This window comes from Chlamydotis macqueenii, chromosome Z (genome assembly GCF_036417535.1).
Source record: "Chlamydotis macqueenii isolate bChlMac1 chromosome Z, bChlMac1.mat, whole genome shotgun sequence".
In the NCBI taxonomy this organism is placed as follows: Eukaryota; Metazoa; Chordata; class Aves; order Otidiformes; family Otididae; genus Chlamydotis; species Chlamydotis macqueenii.
Window position 1 is genome coordinate 67,102,743 of NC_141593.1, and position 19,875 is coordinate 67,122,617.

General features: G+C 39.6%; 1 protein-coding gene across 2 annotated transcripts in view; it reads left to right on the forward strand.

The window, feature by feature from the left end:
* The first annotated feature begins 2,704 nt into the window (after positions 1-2,704).
* Positions 2,705-19,875, forward strand: part of PTBP3 (polypyrimidine tract binding protein 3) — a 45,141-nt gene continuing 27,970 nt past the window's right edge. The window contains exons 1-3 of one of the 2 annotated variants that reach the window (XM_086770063.1): positions 2,705-2,927; positions 3,120-3,286; positions 11,598-11,631. The gene's annotated coding sequence lies outside the window, so the exon portion shown is untranslated. The remainder of the gene's footprint in view (positions 2,928-3,119; positions 3,287-11,597; positions 11,632-19,875) is intronic. The other variant, XM_086770062.1, reaches the window with a different exon arrangement.

Genomic DNA, 19,875 nt, shown 5'->3' on the forward strand with positions numbered 1-19,875 from the left:
GGTGAATAGAAAAGCAAACTTTTAAACACTCCTGTATTCTTAACAAAATCTACTGTTTTCAATAACTTATTCTTGGAAATCGACTAATTAAATCAAGCAGCACACTCATAAAATAAATTCTTTTGCAAGTGATGATAAACTTCAGACCAAAACATGGTCTAAAATAGAAATCATATGAATCTACAACTTTTTAACAATTTTCACTCCAGACTGCAACTTTTCCTAGATTAGATAACTCAGGCTGAGTTTAAAGGACATACAAGCTCATGCTATCAAACCCAAAAAACTTGGAGGTACACAGGGGAAGCGAAATGTCCTTCTCTCTACAAGATGCTTTTATTGTCTCCTGCCCTAACAGTCCTAAACTAGAAACACAGCATACAGACACACTTTTTGACTTGGATTAGGGGACCAACATGGTTGACACATTACATAGGTTTTAAAAAAGTATTTTTTTAAGGTCAGGTTAATTCCCCAATATGGGATATGGGCTGGCCACACTGGCAGCTGTGATAGCAAAGGCAGGAGGGTATGCTGCTCTGTTTGAGGGAAAAAAAAAGGAGAAAAGGGATGAGATACAGCAGTGCCTTGCCACTACAGACTTCATAACCTTCAGCTGGAAAAGTTTCATTCTATTTTTGATAACAGGACTCAACTTGATCAAATCTAGTCCCCCATTTTTAGTGTGTATACTTCAAGAACTCCAAAACACTCAGTTCCTTAGGCACCCCTTGATGCAGGCTGGGGCTGGGTTAAATACTTGGTGAACTTGCTACCTAGAAGCTTCTCCTCCAGTCATTCCACTTGCTCTTCTTGCAGCAGGACTCAAAAGATGTCCTGTTACATTCAATGCAAATACCCTCTGGCAGGTGGTAGGTCACAGATGACAGGTATCATCAAGTGCTTGCAGTTCACTTGCCAAATACACTCTCATTATCTGAAGGGAGAGAGGATTAGGAATTGTAATCATCAAAAGCCTGTGTGCCAGGCTGTCTTGCACTGAGTGAACTCCAGGAGAGGCAAATATATAAGAAATTCCATCGTTTCCTGTACAGGATGCTGTCATGTTCTGTGATTGAGTTAAGCACTGAGCAAATACAAATCCAACTATTTTCCCACTTTGTGTCAAAGGACTCAAATTATAAGGGCATTAACCTGCAAATGGCTTCTGAAAGCATGTAGATCTGCTCCTCTTCTAATATTATCTTGTCTTCACTACCTTTTAGCTTTTCCTTTCAGGTGACTTTGTGCATCAGTCAAATAAGCAACTGTCACAATCTGACACACTTAAAATGAAGACACCTCTTGTACACATTAATACTTCCCGTTCCAGACACAGGTTTAGTGGAGAGACCACTCTCTCTCTATCCACTGTTCCCCTCTAACCCTCGCAAGTACACACTTCCCATCATTATGACATTTGTAACTTCCACATGAAGCACTGACATCTCACACAGAATTTTGAACCCATTTGCACTGAAGCTGCCTCTTCTCCCATGTTCTTAGATGACTTGTGTCAAGAGCGATATGGGAAACCTCCGTACCTCATATTTTTACAGAGAAATAATACAAAAAGAGCTTTACCCTAAACACTGTGATAGGTCCTGACTTCCCACTGAAGTCTACCAGAGTCACAGGACTTAGATAATGCCAAAAACTGTCTTGTGACTCATCCATTTGATTGAGGCTACACACATTTCCTTAACATCGTATCCCATGAAAGGAAATAGTTCAGGGAAGTCCTTAAAGTCTGCACTACTCAGGATATGAACTAGAGGAACACATTTCTTTCCAGTCTCATGACATGCAGATACCCTCATCTGGCAGCTCCCCGCAGTACCTCCCACTCCTCGGGCTCTGACCTCAAGGAAACAGGATGCAGACGCAAATCATTTGACCTGCACGCAGCCACCTCAGACCATGTAAGTGACCAGATGGGGCTGTGCATTACTCAGTGGTTTCCCACCCCGCTCCCCAGGCCTCACATGCACTTTTCTAGGCCTCTGCCAAATGCCCCACCTGTGGCCCAGTAAATTTACAATGCACATGACCAGCTCGAACACGAAGGAGAGCTGACCACCTCTGAAGACCCAACAGCCAGCTCTGAAGCAGAAGGCGTGCCACACGGCAGGGTACGGGCTACCAGCACCCAGCTCTGAGCCGACCCTCTGGCTGCCTCCAGCGAACGGCCTGCTCCCCCTGTGCTCCCCCAGACCCCGGCGGGGCCAGGACCCACGGGGCAGAAGGGCACTGAAGCACCTGAGGGACAGCAGAGTCCCCCTTGGTGTCCCCCCCCCCCCCGCCATCGCGCATGCGCAGCAGGGGTGGGCAAAAGCGAGGGGACTCGAACGCCCGGGGGCCAGCCAGCGCGCGCCACCCGAGTTGGGGGTTGGGGGGGGGGGTGACGAGGACGCACTCCCGGCAGGGCGCGTGCCCGCCGCCGCGCAGGCGCACTTCCCGGGTCGGTCCCTCCCGGGCACCATCCCTCAATGCGCCTGCGCCACGGCTGGCGGAGGAAAAGGGCGGGGTGAGGTGGGGCGGGAGGGGCGGGGGTGGCGGCTGTCCCGGCCGCGGCTGCTCCCTGTCATCCGAGGTCCTCGCCCCGGCCCCGACCCCGCCCCCGCCCCCGTCCCGGGCGGCCCGCCCGCCGCTTCTCGCAGGCGCGCCACGATGGGTTGGTACCTGCTGCCGCTGCCCTGCCCCCGCGGCCGGAGCCGCACGAAGTGGAGGGCGGGTGGGGGCCGACGTTCCTCTGAGGGCTTCACCTGCTGCCGCCCGGGGCGGGGCGCGGCCTCCGGGGGCGGGGGGCCGGCCCGGCGCTGCTCCTCCCTCCCTCCCCCCGCGGAGCGGCGGGTAGCGGCGCTGGGAGAGGGGGGCCGAGGGAGGTGCCCCCCGCCCCCGGCGGAGGGAGCGGAGCGAGGGGAAAGGTGGGTGTGGAGCGGGGCCGGGCTCGGGGCGGGGGACAGGTACTTGGGTACTTGTGGAAGTACCGCGGCCGGCCGGGAGCTGAGGGACTCGGCGCTTTCCTGGGGAGTTTTGTGATATCTGTGGCGTGCGAGTTTCTTTCCTTTTTGCTTTCTTTCTTTTTTTTTTTTTGTTTTCTTTTCTCTTCTTCCCAGCAGGGTTGAGGGCGCGGTTTTTCCGCGCCGGTGCTGGCGGCTGGCTTTGCTCCGGCGGCGAGGGCGGGAGGTGGCCTCTCGGATGCTGCTTGTTGCCGGGTTTTCAGTCTAATTCTAGAGTTCCCCCTTTGCAAAAAAAAGCCCTTCGGCCTGCTGCTCTTTTAACGGTGAGTGAGGGTGGTGGCGAGATTTTGGAGACCGCAGTTTCGTGTGGTCACTTAGGTTTCGTACGTCGAGCCTGGTGGGTGGTTGTCGGTAGCAGAGAGAAGGTGGAAGTGCTCCTGTCTGCCATGTCGCTGATGCCTGATAGCAGTGCGTGTGTGGAGGTGAACCGATTGACATCTATTCTGCAAGGTTAACCAATAATCAGAATGATTATTTGTGTACTCCTAAAGAGATTTTTATAGACCGCACTGAAGGCCTTAAGTACACGGTAAGTTGTTGCAGTGATAAAGTTTATATGGTGTGTGGTCCTCAGAAGGTAAGATTTATTTCTAGCTGAAGTATTGTGCTCCCACTGCTGGGGTAGCATGATGTACGCTGACTTCTGTCATATGTCTTGATAAAGTTTCTTAACTTGAAACTAAATAATAAAACCAAGTTCCTGATGTTTACTGCCAACTTCCCTCACTACTTTTTAAGTGCAAATGTGATTGCTTCTATTTTTTTTCCTTTGCCTACTAGTATGTCAAAATCAAAAGCCTGGGAAGTTTGACTGTGGTGGGAAATTCAGCTCTCCCAGGAAACTAACTATGTCTAATGTCAGGAAAGTACTTTGCTGGGTTTTTAAAAATGTTTTTCATTGTAACAATATGCATACATGAAAATGGAAATGGTCACTAAAGACAGTGCTTCTAACTTCATGCAAAAACATAGATGTTGTAAACTTAAAGTGCATCCTGTACCTCAGCATCCTGTAAAATCTTAGCTGTTCTTGAAATCCAGGAATTCTGAAACTCAGGTTAGGAAGGTTTTGTGTTTTTTTTTTTTCTGATGGCTCAAAGCAGCGCAGCCCAAACTTTTCTGACATCTTTCGGCACTGTTGCAGTGGAAGCCTTGATAGAGAGACAGCTTGACAAGAACACTCTTGTATAAACACTGGTTAATCAAAAAGCAAATAGTGTTAGGAAGTATCTTTTTGGAGAACTTCATTTAAAAAATGTAATGACCAATTTTGCTATGATCAGCATTTTTTCACGTTTGCTTTGAACTACTTTTTGGAAAAATTCAAAGTAAAATTAAGAAAGTTCTCACTCCAGTGAGAATCTCCTCTTTTTTAATCTAATGTGCTCATGAGTAACTTGTCATTTTATTTTTCTTTTAATCAATTCAAGAATACTTTTTTTTTTCTCCTCTTAGATTGTGGAGTTGCAGTCTAAGCTGAGTGTATGCATGTTCCTATGTTCTCCCTGTTCGCTTTCAGCTAGTATGATGAGTTTCTTTTACAAACTTTTTTAATTTTTGTAAAGGTTTTGTTATTTCTGTTGACAGAGGAGGGAAAATGGGGCATGCATCAGTTGGTGTACTGCCCTGAAATACTAATATTAAAGATAACTTAAGGTTGACATTCAATTCTGTTTTGAGTAGAAATAGTATAAGCAAAATGTAGGTAGTTCTTAATCTCTACTAATCTAACATCACAATGTAGAACCTTTGTAATAAACTTGCTTGTCAGAGAGTAAGGCAAAGATTAAGGGCACGTTAAAGGTGAATCAACTGAATAATTTTAAAGAAATTTCTCTTAAGTAGAGCGTTTTATGTGTTTCAGTAATGATACAGGTGGTTGATGATAACTGCAAGTTTGAGTATGCTCTGAGCTGTTAGATGCTGCCTGTTACACTTCAGGAAGACCTGGTTTTGTGGGTGTTCTTTTTTTTTTGTTAGAAAATGCTAAGTACTTTCTGTGAATTGGGCTTGATTGGAGGATCTCCAAACTGTTAGGTGAAAATGCATGCTGTTGAGACCATGAGTGGTTAAAACCGCCCTAGCGTGCAGAACTTAAAGGAAAACAAGCTAAAACTCTTAATAAACCAGCTTGTTACTTTTTTTTTTGTTAGATACTCTTCAAAGTAGGAAGAGTAAAAGAAGTAAAATTACACTTCATTGGCACTAATACGGATGTTAAATACAAGGATTAATTTATTTCTATGAGATACTGAGGCTAATTTAGATCCAAAACTTCTATTTAGTGAGGGTAAGGATACATGAAGGTAAACATGGAGGAACCATTTTTATTTGGATTGGGAAGATTCCCTAGAAAGCTCTCAAAATTTCACTGTTGTTCGGCAAAGAAATTGACTCTTTCCTTTATTTAAGATTATTTCGTTTAGAGGAAAATATGATTCAAGTTAAACTGATTAAATACAAATAAATCAGTCAACAAAAAGTTATAGTTCATACTATTACTATTGAAGGCAGCCCAAATATGTATATAGATGTATATTGTTCTTTAACTGAGATTAATGACTTCTTTATGGTTTAGGAAGATTTTTTAATCAGGAACAAGAGTAAACATTGCAGCTGAATTTATATTTTCAGGTTAAATTCAGCCGCTCTAGTCCCAGATCAAATATTCAGGTTTAACAAGGCTTCTGAATTCTGGAAGATGATATTCAAGCTCTTACAGAGACATCCACCACTTGCACATTATTATCCTTGGGTTTCTGGCACACAAGCCTTTTTCTGTATTTATATTCTACATAGAACAGAATTACGTGGCTTACATTTTCCTGTAGGTCTTTCATCAGTATCTGTTTCTAACCTACTTTGAGTTATGTGCTTTTGAAAGATATCTCATGTAGACCTAGTATGAATGAAGTTATCCCTCCTTATGAGCTTGCTGTTTGCTGGACAAACTTGTTTACTATTAATATCTGCTATAATCAGAAATGGGAATCATCTAACACAATCAGAAAATGAAAATAGCAAAATATAAATCAATCTCATAGTTTTCTTACCAGTTGTCAAATTACTATTTATTTGATTTGATCTACAGTCAAGAAAATTAATCTGCTTAAGTACCCTCGGGAGAAGATGAGCAGTTAAGTATGCTGGGTCCTACCAATGAGTATTTATCAGGATTTCTGCTGAATTAATCCTGTGCTAGCTGAAGCACCTCTGGACGTGTTAAGTGATAAGGACAAGCATGTTTAGGTCGACTTGATTTTAAAGGATATCCTGATTAAACATAACAAACACTGTGTCAAAACATGAGGATGAGTTGGTTAAGTAATAAAAGTATGCCTACAGCCACTGTTTCAAGCTACAGTTCTTAATCTTTTCTTTTGCATTCATTAACTTTTGCATGGAATTGCACTTTTGCTTTTGTTTTTTTTTTTTAGTTTTGATCATTGTGTGTCATTTCTACTTTTAATTTCATTTTGTGCTGCATAATCTTTGTGGAAGACTACGCTTAAGAGACTTTTATTTTTTTTCTCATTTCAGCATGTGAAAATAGAGCCTATCTTTCTCAGGTCTGTGGATCCAACTTTTACATTGAACTAGGAGGCAGCATTTTTGTTACTGTGCTGCAGAGTGGGTAGGTGAAAAGGAAAAAGTATTTTGGCTGTTCCTATTGATACCACAGTTCCCTGCTCTTGCTATTTCCCTGTTAGCTAAAGTTGTTCCAACTCAGGACTGTTGCCAGAAGTGCAGCACCATCCTCGGCAGCACATTTCTGCACCTCCCTCACAAAATAGCAATTGTGTGTGAACTGGATAGTAAATCATTCTGGTACCATGCTGCCTTGCAGTTGTTGGTCACTACACGGGGAGCCATGAAGACACAGGGGTGGGGAGTGACATGACTGCCTCTGCTCACTGCAGCCTTAGATCAGCTTAAACTGACCAGGAAACAGCACCCTAAATTTCCTGTGAAAGCCAATGGAGTGAATGCTCATATCATTCAATAATCTAACCATTATCTTTGCAATTAAATTTCTTAATTGTACTATGCTACAACTAATTTACCTTGCTGCCGTTCTTATTAATTAAAAGACATGGTGTATTATAGTAGCATTTAAAGTCAAGGAGAAGACAGATGATTCTTTCTTGATAGTGAATGCAAGAACCAAAGGAATCAAAGTAATGTTTCCATACTTACACTGTGCAGGTCTGCATACCTCACACAAGCGCACAAGTATATGGTGAGGTCAGTACTCCCCACTAGGATTTTACCCCTTTAAACAAAACATTACTGTGTCTTAGGAGGTGGGTTGTATTAAACTTGGGAATAAGTATGATACAAAACCCGTTCGGGTTTAGGCAGATGCCAAATCTTACCATGTCTTCTGTTTTGTGATCAGACCTGGTGGAGAAATTAGGGACTGGTAACCTTTTTTCTTGTCTTTAGGTGGCATGGTAGCTACATTTGCAGTAGCACATGAGAAGAACTTGAAATAACTTCCATTTGCAATGAAAAGCAAGCCACTGCAGATCTGTTCTGCTGCACCTTGCAGTTATTTGGTTAAGAGTATCACTGCAGCTTTTGATTCTCCCTTACTAGGTAGTTCTTAGATGGCAATACTTTGGAAAAGGCCATAGACATTTTTAAAGGGAGCGTTCAAAGCACTTGTTTATGCACTTGTCCAGAGTGACACTATACTTCACGGGCTGCATTTGAGTGTGTAAACTGTGCTTCAACCCTTTATGAGATACAGACTCCCTTATCTTAAAAGTCTTTTCCAACCTAAATGATTCTATGATTCCATATGGCTTCAGCCTTTAACCATAACATTTTCTAGGCTAGAAACACTTAAAATACTGTTTGTCAGTCAGCATGAAATGCATGTTACCACAGTGACTCCAAAGACCACTGCATATTAAATGAATATAGCATCTGAGTACTGTGCTGACTTATAATATTGCCAAGTGACTTAGTGTAATTCGTAAGTTTCATGCAGTCCCTCTTGGTTTTCTTAGGCCTTCTTTTCCTACCTAGTTTTGCGTGGCTTGATTAGGATTTTCTTTCCAGTTCCGTTTTTGTGGCTTTTTCTGTTGTTCATTTTCTCCTTTTGCTACCTGCTATAGTGCATTCATTTACTTACTATTTTTTTTTCTGTCAGTTCACCTGTTTCTGTTTTCTAGTCTCTAATTTCTCTTTCTTGCTCCACGTATACAGACAAGCTATTTGTTCTGATTTTGTGTTACCAGGAAAATTACTCTAGACTCATGCCTGTTGCTTCCCCCTTATTGCAGTTACCTGTCCTTTCCCAAAGCAGTCAGTTTGAAATCCATAATTTTCTGTAAAGTGATTCAGTGCACAGTATAAGACATTGGATGTGGTGGAAGCTGTAGTGCAAAACTTTATTTCTGTGAAGGAAACTTCTTGAACTCAAATGTAGGTGATCTGTTCACTTTTCATTTGATTTCTGTCAGTGCTAGCAAACTTGTTTCTCTGTAATAAAACTTGGTAGAGGTTTAGAAAAGCATGCTGTCCTTATAAAACTGGTCAGTGTCAGAAAATGAGTACAAACTGCAGACATTCATGGTCTCTTGAGCTGTTTGGGTTTTTTAATTCATGATTTTTTTTTTTACTTTGGTCTTTGTCCTCCAGACAACCAAATATTTATAGGGATGGGGTACCAAAGTGTAAGTGTGGGTATGGGTGGCAAAACTACAGATACTGTCCAGTCTTATAGGTCAACTTAATGCATGAGCTAAAGTAGTGTTTAAAGGAAAAGTCGGCGAGCATAGGCATTGCTTCCTGATAAACAAAATAAAAAATAATATATAATTCTATGTCTATCATTCTATGCAGTTCTAGATTTTTTTTTTTCCCTAGATTAAAAGCAGGTGTCTGTTCTTTCAGAAACTGTTGTCTTAGTTTTCCTTAGTTTGGAAGCATTACATAAGTCTGTCATTGAAGAAGACTGTGTTTATGTATAATTTCCTTTTATTCTGTACAACCCTGCTTTATCCACTAATATATGCTTTTCAATTTATTCAAATAGAGCTTGTGCATGTACAATGGTTTTGTTTTCTAAAATACAAAAAAAAAAAGTATTGAAGTAAAAATAAAGTGGTTTTAAAATGTAGAAGTAACTTGAAAATAGCTCTTCATTGCTAAGTCTTATCTGCAGGATCCCATAACATACTTTCTGTAGGAAAATTTGTTTGCTAATGGCGCTGCTAATGGCATTTTTTTTCTTGCTGTCATGTAAAATAAGTCTCAAGTGTATGTATGTGTATTGATATTTATATACAGTAATGGGTGTTCTATGTACATGCAAAGATCATTCAGTCTATGCTGTGTTCCCACATTGTCTCTACTCTTTGTTGCTCATTTTTGCTGTGTTGCTCTTTGTAGGGCTGAGGACTGGACTGTAATAACATAAATACTATCTTTGTCGAATCATCAAGGGACAAGGTTATGATTAAATGGGAATTCTTTGTTTTTGTGAACTTTATGTTGGAGACAGAGTTAATCTGTTTTGTGTAAAAAAAAAAAAAAAAAAATATTAACATTTTTAGTGCATGTTTGTGACAAGCATAGCCTAGTGTGTTGTCTTGGAGGAGCTCTTTATTGTGGTACTAGTGGCTGTTTCAGTGTGTACTGAAGGGATAGGGAGGGCAACTTGTAAGACATGACAAGAAAAAAGCCAGGTCTCAGCAGGATACAGAGTTTTCAAAACATGCAATCCAAAGACTAGATTAAAACTGTTCTGGACTAATGAGCGAAGCAATCTCATTTAAAACTACAGACTGCCCAAGGGTGGTAACTGATTTAATTGCCCATATTTTATAAAACACAGAGAATATTAACAGGATACATAGATTTAAATATTAATAGAATTCAGGGGTTATATTTGCTTCATGTTTCTCCCATAGTTGGCTGTATATTTGTAAGAGTTAAAACTGAAGAAGTCATACCTAACAGTAAAATTATTTTAGTGTTACTATTAAATTGGGGAAATTATTATTTCACCAGCTAACTTGTGTGTTGTGTTGAATGCTGGAGGAAATGAAGACTGTTAGAAGATATATTATGGTGAAGTAAAACTGAAAGGAAAAGTTCATTTTGTGTCACTGGTGATATTTAGGAGAAGGAAAAAGAGATAAGAACTTGTCCATATATACTGAAAAGATGGAGCATTCATTTAATCAGAAGACATAGTCTTTCCAAATACAGTGGAGAAGGGAAACAAAAATAGGGGTATTTTAATGCTGTGCTGCCTCCTGAGTCTCCAGACAGTCTGAGATTATGACTTCGTCCTCATTTATTTAACTAGTGTTTTAATACTGAAGCTTTAATCTAAAGGATTATTGTTACAGTGGCTAGTTTATTACTCATTGTTTCAGCAGAAGAAGCAGAGTTGGGCTGAGGAACAGAGACCATTGCATGAGAAAGTGTCATGCAGTGAGAAACTGATAAGGAACATTGCTAAGGAAATGGGGAGGAAACAAAACACAGATGTGACAAAAAGGACAAGAACTGTGGGTATCATAGGTGTGACCAAGTTTTTCCTGCATACAACACTACTCTCCTAGAAAATACTACGTAGTAATTGAAAATTCAGCTTGTCAATAGATCTGTTGTTGATCTTGATGCAAATCTATTAGGACTAGAGCTTATTCAAGTAACTCTTAATTGATGTGATGCACATAATAAAACTGTGTATGATTACTTTCCAACCAGTTGACTTAAAGTGTGCAGTCCTAGAGTTATGTGACTGTTTGAGAACACGAATCTTCCTTTTCAAAAATAATAAAAAAAAAAATCCGGATTTCATTGTTGTGGAGAAATGCTTTAAATGTGAAGACAAAAATCAAATACTCAAAAGCCAAACAATCCAAACAATGTGTCTTTAAAGTGTCATGGTTAAGTTGAGAAGTTGAGAATGGTTTGGGGTTGTTTGGTTTTTTGTTTGTTTGTTTGTGGGTTTTTTTTGTTTGGTTGGTTTTTTTTTTTTTAGAAAATTTGTAAGGCTCTGCAAATTTGTAAGTTAGAAAAAGTAGTTTCATGCTTTTAAATTGAATGATCAGTTAAGAGACAATTTTTTTTTTTTGTAGCTTCCTATAAATCCATTATGCTTTTTGGATGTATGGGAAGGGAGGGTTTTTTTCTCTGCATTGCTATTTTCTTTAGTTTCGCAGAGCAATAGAAATCAAAGTAACAAATGCAGATGTCTTTCATGCTACAAAGTAGAGCTCCTGATAAACACTGTATCCTGGAATCCTCTTTATGCATTTTTCTGTTTTCAGAAGGAACTAAGGTTAAAAATGAATGGTTAAAAGGGTGTGTTTAGTATAAAAATTCTGCAGAAATTTTGTTGATTAGTGTTGTGATCCTGCCAGTCATTTTTTTTTCCTATTCTGTGCATTGTTAAACTGTTTCCTTTGCAACAGAAAAAAAAAAATCAGTTTATAACATTTTTTTTCTTGCAACAATGTTTTTCTGTCTTCCTTTAGTCTATTTACCATTACCTTTGCAATAACTTGCTAACATCTTCCATTTTCTCTCTTTATTTTTTTCATACAGTGTTATTACAGAGCTTTTAGCAATCAGTTTAAAGGTAGGTGTCTTTTTATAGCCTTTCACATACACTTGTTACTTCTTTTATTATTACCCTTCCTGTTTTTTGCTGATACAGTGTTGATAGTCATAACACTCATGCTTTTGTTCTGTTTCTCTTAGCTGTATTTCTTTCTTAATTTTAACCTTTAATAATAATAAAATAAAAAACAGATTGTCCAGTAATAGCACTTTTGTACTTTATAGGGCTATGTCAATTTTCTTCTAACTGAATTCAAAAGAGACAGCTTACTGGTGGTTTATTTAGGTTACTGGATGTTTACATCATGTAAACATCTTCTGACTTGTGCATAGTAGAGTGTAAAATGGTGCAGAAGTATAGACAATATGACATCATACAGATACATTTGTGACTTCAAGAGAAAAACCTTAAGTTGAAAGCAAAGTATATTCTCACTGCACGGGGCTTTATTCTGTATATAAACAATTTGAAGAGGAAAATAGTATTTCCTTAGGTTCTTGCCCTGTATCTAGCATAAACACAAAGTATACGATGTTACAGTGTTCTGACCTGTGGAGTCTGGTCATGATGCCTGTTTTGGGCTTGCTGCATCAAACTGCAGATTTGATACACTGGGTAATGGTGTATCTTATTTTAAATTCTGAAATAGTCAGTCTTAAATGTGACAGCTGGAACTATAAAGATATATGTACATCTGAATGCAGACTTAGTATCACCTAAATTTTTTTTTCTCTTTAGTAACAAAAGAAATGCAGTCAGAAAAGTCTGAAGTGTCACATTATGGTTTGTTTTAATTGAACAGCAAGTCGTTACCTGCATTTGACTCATGCCAATTTCAGCTGTGAACTGTGTGATACAAGAGATTGTTACACGGTTCTGCACCATGTCCTCATTCAAGTATAAACTTCTTTGATACAGAAGTGCTGTAATTTGTAATTTTCACTTTTCCTGCTCACTCACATTTGTGCAAATTTGGTGAAGCAGTAACTGGACCTTACATTTTACTATGCTGATTTGCATAGTTTAGGGAGAGTTTGATGTTGGTGATACTCATTTAGCTCCTAGTATACATACCAGAAACCTTTTTGTTTTGCTGCAGTAACAAAGATGTTCTTCTTTCTAAATGGGAATGCACCTCAGTACATTTAAGAAATTAACTTTTAGATGAGTGTTGTTTTAGTTGCTTTAAAGGCCTATAGCTAATATGCTATATTAGTACACTGGGAAAGGAAACAACAGGGACCTGCAAGTTTTAGGTGGTTATTCTGACCTTCAGATTAATTATTTTCTAATGAATCTATTCCGTTTTTTTGAAAGACAAATTAGTGTACAAAGTGTTGTGTAAATATGAAGTGTGGAAAGGGCTTTTGGTAGTATATCTGTCCCTCCTGGGGTGTGGTACAAATCACTAGATTTTCAAAGTCATATTTAGTAATAAATTATTCTTAAAATGGAAATGCTGAAGTGCATGGAATACACCTGCAACCTGTCAGGATGGGGAGAACAACCTGTATTAAAAACTGATCTGCAGACCACTTTGTTACTTTAACATGGTTAATTTTGAGACTCTTTCAATTTGACTGTTTTGGGGATTGTTTGGTTCCTTATGTGTAGTCTTATGTCCCAAATACATTAGCTCATAGTCATGCAAAAGAGTCATAAGTCAGTTCCTGAGATTGTGTGATACTGTTCTGTGACAAGTGCAGATGCTAAGTAGTTTCTCTTTGCTTGTCCTTCACATCGATAATAGGGACAGAACACTGCTGAATTCTACCCACCCTGGTAGAAGCAAATTGATGGGAGTTAAGCTGTCCTTAGTTTAGTTTGAATTTCACACCATTAAAACAATCTTCTTATACTAACAGTAGTTCCAAAGTCTGTGGGAAACAGGAAGGTATGTCATTTCGTTAAAGGCAGAAAAAGTAAAGTGAAAGTTAATATTGACCTGCCTTCAGGAGTAGGTGTCAAGACTGGGAAGGGAAAGCCATGATAATGATGTACTCATCAAGTTGTGGTCCTGATTGGTTTTGTCTTGCCTTCATCACAAAGTATAGAGTAAAAGGCAAATTATTATTTACCTTACAGAAGAGAAAACAAATGAAAAACAGTTCTGTGGAATAATCTACTGTTGTTCTTCTGCTCCCACACTTACACAATTTTGCAGACCTTAAGGGGTAGAGAATTCAGTGTTTGTGTCATAATATAAAGTAGAGGTGTGTACAAGATGATACTTCAGGCTTTAGAACACCTTGAGAGTTGACGTTTCTATTTTAAATATCAGAGATTTTTGTCCAGGAGCATGAGAGACTATGAAACTCCCTGTGTTGGTAGTCTGCGTAGAGTTTTCTTCATTTGAGCTCAAGCTAACATGCTGAATCTATTTGACTTGATATTTTAACTTACTAGGGTAGCTATGCAGTTCTCTGAAAACAGTTTTAATGTGTATAAATACTTCCAGCTGAAAGTTAAATGGCTCAGGGATTACAAGTTCTTAGCTTTTTATCAATGACTATTAGTTTCCATGTTACAAAAAATGGAAATGTCGCTTTTTGTAAATGAAAAAGTTGCTTAGTAACTGTCCTGGTTTCAGGAGAGATGGAGTTAATTTTCCTTTGGGTAGCCAGTGCGTTTTGGATTTTGGATGTGAAGAATGTTGATAAACACCCTGATGATACAAGTTGTTTTTAATGAGACCAAGGACACTGTCTGGCTTTCCAGGTCTCACTAATGTCCAGGTGCAGGAACCTGGGAGAAAGACAGACAGAATAATTGACCCAAACTGGCCAAAGAGAGTATTCCGTGCCATAAACGTCATGCTTAGTATGTAAGTGGGGATTGCCTACAGGCAGGGCATGCATCCATTTTTCCCATTTTTCCATCTCGTCTCTCTTGCTCCCTGGTGTCATTCCCTTTACCTTGCTTGTTCCCTTTCTCTCCTTTGCTTGCTGCTTAGTTTCGTTTCCGTGATCACTGCTCGGCACGGGCTGTATCGGTCACTGGAGCATCAGGTGGTAAGCAGTTGTACACTGTTTATTTTGTATATTAATATCCTTATATTCTGTTGTTATTGTAGTTTTCCTTTGCTATTCTATCAAATTGTCTTCATCTCAACCCACAAGTTTTCCTTTCTTCCCAGTTTTTCTCCCCCACTCCGTTGGGGAGGGGGAGGGGGAGCGAGGAACTGTGTGGTGACTTGGGCTAAACCATAACAGTAACTTTTTACATTAATTCAACTGTCCAATAAAAGTCTACATATATATATTTTTTAAAGCCATTATAAGCAAAGGCTGAAGAAGACTCTTGGATGTGAAAAACACTGAGCTTCACTCTTAACTTTGTAAAGACAATTGCAGGGTAACTTTCAGGAGAAGGGGAGAAAAGATTAACTTGGGATAACCAAGTAAACCAGTAAACTTTGGATACTAAACCCACTTTCTAGTATGTATAAGCACTATCACAGAAGATGGAAGAGGCATAATTTCGTTCCTATACGTAGCCTTCCATTCCATGTTTGAGCCCAGCACAGAGTCCCCTAGGTTGTCTTGCAGGATATCATCACTAGCAGAGAAGGATGTGAAGTATCTAGAGATGTGTCTCTGGCCACCAGTTTGACAAACTATCATTTTAATGCATTTAGTCATCAAATTGGTTTTAACTGCAATATTGGGGATTTTAAAAGAGCATTCTAAATATATGAATGCCAAGCAAGAACTCAGCTTCTTTTAGGAATTCCCTTCAAGGGAGAGTAGTCATTGATAGTTTATAATCATTGAAAATTGCCAGCACTTTTCTATAAAAAGGAACATTTTATTAATATTTACTTTCCCATTTGCTAGCTTAGATGTTGAAATTGTGGAAAAAGTATTCTTAGTTCATTTCTTCTGAGGTAGTCTCAAGTCATTGAAATGCTTGTGAGTTTTTGTGCCGTGTATTATTTGTTTATATTAATCTGTAGTTGCAGTGAAATAATATTGCAAGACTGTTTGTGTAAGAATTGTAAAATGTGATGAGTCTGAAGCAACTTTGAAATGTAACTACAATTGTAGTTCAGAGAAAACGGGATTTGCCTGTTGTAGCTTACTACTTGTAATAACCTATATAGGAGTTTTAAGATGTAATTTTTCTTTATGCAAATTTCCTAGCATTTCAGTGTCTGTACTACTTAGTTTCTCTTAATTGCCTGTTCATAAGCCACAGTCACTCTATGTCTTGCCTTACTGAGTTGACATCACTTGAGTAATTAGGGTGATGTTGGATGCCCACAGTTTGACTTCCCTTATGTTGCTATATATTTGTTAAGGATGGGACTTTCGTTAGGTCAAGCACAGTCAGGCAAGGTGGCACCACTTGGCTGTCTCAGCTGCCTCTCATTGCAGGAGTAGAGTCAGTAGTAGGACTACTACAGATGTCGCTCCATCAGTGCCAGCTGCAATGCAGTGCACTAACAAGAATATAAAATTATCAGGTATATTGGTCTGTTGTGTAAGATATTCAGCCTGTCCCATGAATTACCTTACCGTGGAAGTAGAATATCAAGGAATAGTTGCTTGAACCTGTTCGCCCTTAGCAGCCTTACCTGGCTAGTGCAAAAACCCAACAGGGATTGGAGATCAACCATGGACTGTAGAGGTCTTAATGAGATAGCACCACCCTTGAGTGCAGCTCTAACAGTATGCTAGAACTACAGTATGAACTCAAAGCAAAAAAAAAAAAAAAATGCTGCCTGATATGCGACCACTGACTTAGCTGATGTGTTTTTATCAATTCCTGCGGCCCCTGAGTGTAAACTGCAGTTCGCCTTTCCTGGAGGGGAGCACAATACACCTGGAACCACCTGCCATGGGGATGGAAACATGTTTCCAGCTTCTGTCACAGACTTATGCAAATGGTTTGGAGGAGGACAGTGCCTCAGATCACTTACAGTCTGCTGATGGCACCGTAGTGTAGGGAAACACTGCCCAAGGGCTGGATAACAAGGACTGAATTTGAACTGAATGCAAGACTTGCAGTCAAAGAGGAATAAGGTGAAGGGACTTGCAGGACTGGAAATACCGTTTCTATGCGTCAAGTAGCAACATGGTCACCACAGTCTTCATACTGACATGATTAATATGGTTGTGGCAATGGTTCCACCAAAGAACATAAACGGAATTTTGTTTAGAGTGGTAGGATTTTGGTGGATATACATACCTAGATAAAGTCAGCTCATGCACCAGCAGTTTCAAGTCACCAGGTAAAAAACCACACTGGAGCAGAGCCTGAGCAACAACAGGCCTTTGACTAGATAAAGCAATAAATTGCAGAAGCCATTGTGTTGAGCCCTGTCAGAATGGGTCCAAAGGTCTGAAATGTGCTACACACAACTAGTAGGTGACCAGTCAAACCAGTGGAGTTTAGGGCAGAAAGCACACATAGAGACAAGTGTATTCCTTGGATTCTAGAGCCAAGGCTGCTACTGACCTGAGAAAATTGTATCCTGACAGAAAAAGAAATATGAGCCTTCTAAGAGGGAATCTGGGCAGCATCTGCAGTGGTGAGGGATTGAGTAATAACTGCTGCTGGCACCTTGACTTCTTCTGGTACTGGATACTGAAAGGAGAAATGCTCTTAACTCATCATGTTGCAAGTTCTGCCTGGTTTGATGGACAGCACTGCTTACCCAGTGGGATCAAATGGGGAAACAGAGACATCCAGGCCTTGTAGAAGAGCTGATAAAATGGCCCAAAAATAATTATTTTGAGGCCTAATCCAAGTTATTACCCCATGCTCAAGAAACCCTAGAATATGACCGGCTGTATGCCCTCCCTCTACATGGACAGTTCTTGTTACATCATTGGCAGTTAGAGAAGATGGAAAGGTGGTCTTTGGAGTCCCATTCTGCAGGTGGTAAAAATGCATGAAGGTGAAGGACAATCAAATTGGTTCTTGGAGGTCCATGCCACAAGGCACAAGGCTGGCCACTGATGTAATATTATAGAATGGCCCAGGTTATGTGTGTATACTGATGCCTGGATGGTTGTCATTGCCCTTTGGGTCTGGCTTACACACTAGAAGCAAGAATTGGCAGAGATGAGGAGAGGCTAACTTGTGGGGAAATATAGCTTGCATTCTTTAAATAGCAAGTAACTGGATTTCTGGTTTCTGCTACTGTAGTGGGGGTTAAACATGAGTATTAACTGACTAGGTGCAAAATATTGAAAGTGCTTAAAATTATTTTCTCACTCCCTGTGTATAAAACAAGAGTAGTTGTGCATCTCTTAAACTGTGGCAAGGCAGATATTTAAAACGGGGAGGTGGTGACCTGCTTTCCCAGGTAAGTACGGATGCAGGAGTTGCTGTTGTGGATGCTTGCCTGAAAATGTGTAAGAACAGTTGGGTTCTTCTTTGTCTCCTTGTACTTTTAAGATATCTTGCTAGTTTCAAATTATTTTAAGTTAGCAATTTGTCACTACAGCTTATGGTTTCTCTGATTTTGGGAATGGATGGAATGTGGATTAAAGCATGTGAGATACAATTGGTGATTTCTATATTAATGAGATGTAACGTTGGACATACAGTAGAATTGGATGATTCATTTAATTTTCTCTTCCAACAAAAGATAGATTGCGCCTAGATAGCAGTAAAAGCAGACAACCGTAAGTGGTCTAGGTGTATACTATGCAGTAAGCATATTATGTGTCTGTGCTAGTTGGTATGCTGAGAGGCAGGGGAAAGGTGCTGCTCAACTCAGTTCTCAGGAGCTTTTTTCACTGCCTCTTTCCTACAATGAACACTGTAGCTTGGTAAAGCTTATCTCCTTTCCCATATTCCTGCTGCTGAACTGAAAAACAAACATGTATAAACTAGAGATGAACTCTTTGCAATCCACATAGCTCCTGAGTGTGATTTGAATGCAGTTAGCATTTACATGTTTTTTAAAAATACATTTTTCTGATTTGGATTTCTTTGTTTTAAACCACTGCATCAAACTTTAAAAAAAAAAAAAAGCCTATATTGGTAAAAAGAGAAATAGCTGTTTGAAAGAAGAGAACAGGACAAATGTGTGTGTGTAGTCAGTTTTATTATTAGGCATTTTTTTCCAGCAGTTTTATAGAAAAATAGTGAAATGATTCCACGGTTCTACTATTCTGTAGAACTTGCAAAAGTTAGGGTGGAGTGACTAGACAGTTTCTAAAAGTATTTTGTATGCAGTTCCTGAAGCTACTGTATTTGAAATTTTTGCTAAATACTTCATGTAGTATATTTTTGTCTATTTTGGAGTCTGTGTTGTATTTCTAATTTCTGTATGGCATCTGCCACTAGGAACTGTTTATTCAAGTTATTTTTGTGTCATAGAAACTTCATGTTTATGAAACTGATCTCTCACAATTAGGAAAGATTATTTAGTTTGTGTGACAGTATATACTGCCACAGCTGTACTAATTATTTGTTTTTCTAAAAAGGAACTGTGTGTCTTTCCATTAATGAAATCAACAAGACTAAAACTTGATTCATTCTTTTCCTTTTAACTTAGTCAGGGAAATTGGCCATGGTAGACACAGAAGAATAATTCATTTTGTTAACCTATCATTGAGTCCTACACTTTGTAGAGGCTCCTTACTGGACTGGTTACTTGGCACTATAAATTTTAGCTGCGTTTGAAGAAATGTCCAAAATCAAATTATGGTAAAAAAAACTAGCTGCTTTCCAAGCAGCTGGTTTCTAATTCCTACTCAATAGGAAAGAATAAACTTGAACTAGCTGTAAGGTGCTCTACTTACCTTACCTTAGCTATCACCACTTAATAATCCCCAAAAAATGCAAAAAAAAAAGTTGTCATGAAGTAGAAGAGGTAGAAAGTCTTATGATTTAAGAAAAAGCAGTCTTAACATGTTAGAAGGTCGCTAATGTGTTTGGAATGATGGGATGAATAAGGGAGCAGAGGAGAGTGTTCCAGCCCTGGGTTGGTAGCTGTCCTTGTCTTGAATTCCACTTACCTACATTTCCCACAAGTCTGAAGAAGGAATATTCACCATGTAATCGGTACAGTCTTTCTGACATTCAAATAGAAATATCATGCTGCTTTCTGTGAGTGTAGCTTTGTGCTGGAAGAAGCGCTTATCAGTGAAATGTTAAGCAGCCGTGCTTACTTGTCCTGCCTGCTTGTTCACCTTTGTCTGTGGGGCCTCACAGTGAACTGGTGCAAGCAACTCACAGAGAGAAACCAGGGGCATGGTAGGATTCTCTAGCCTCCGTAGAAAAATTCAGTAAGAATTTCGTAAC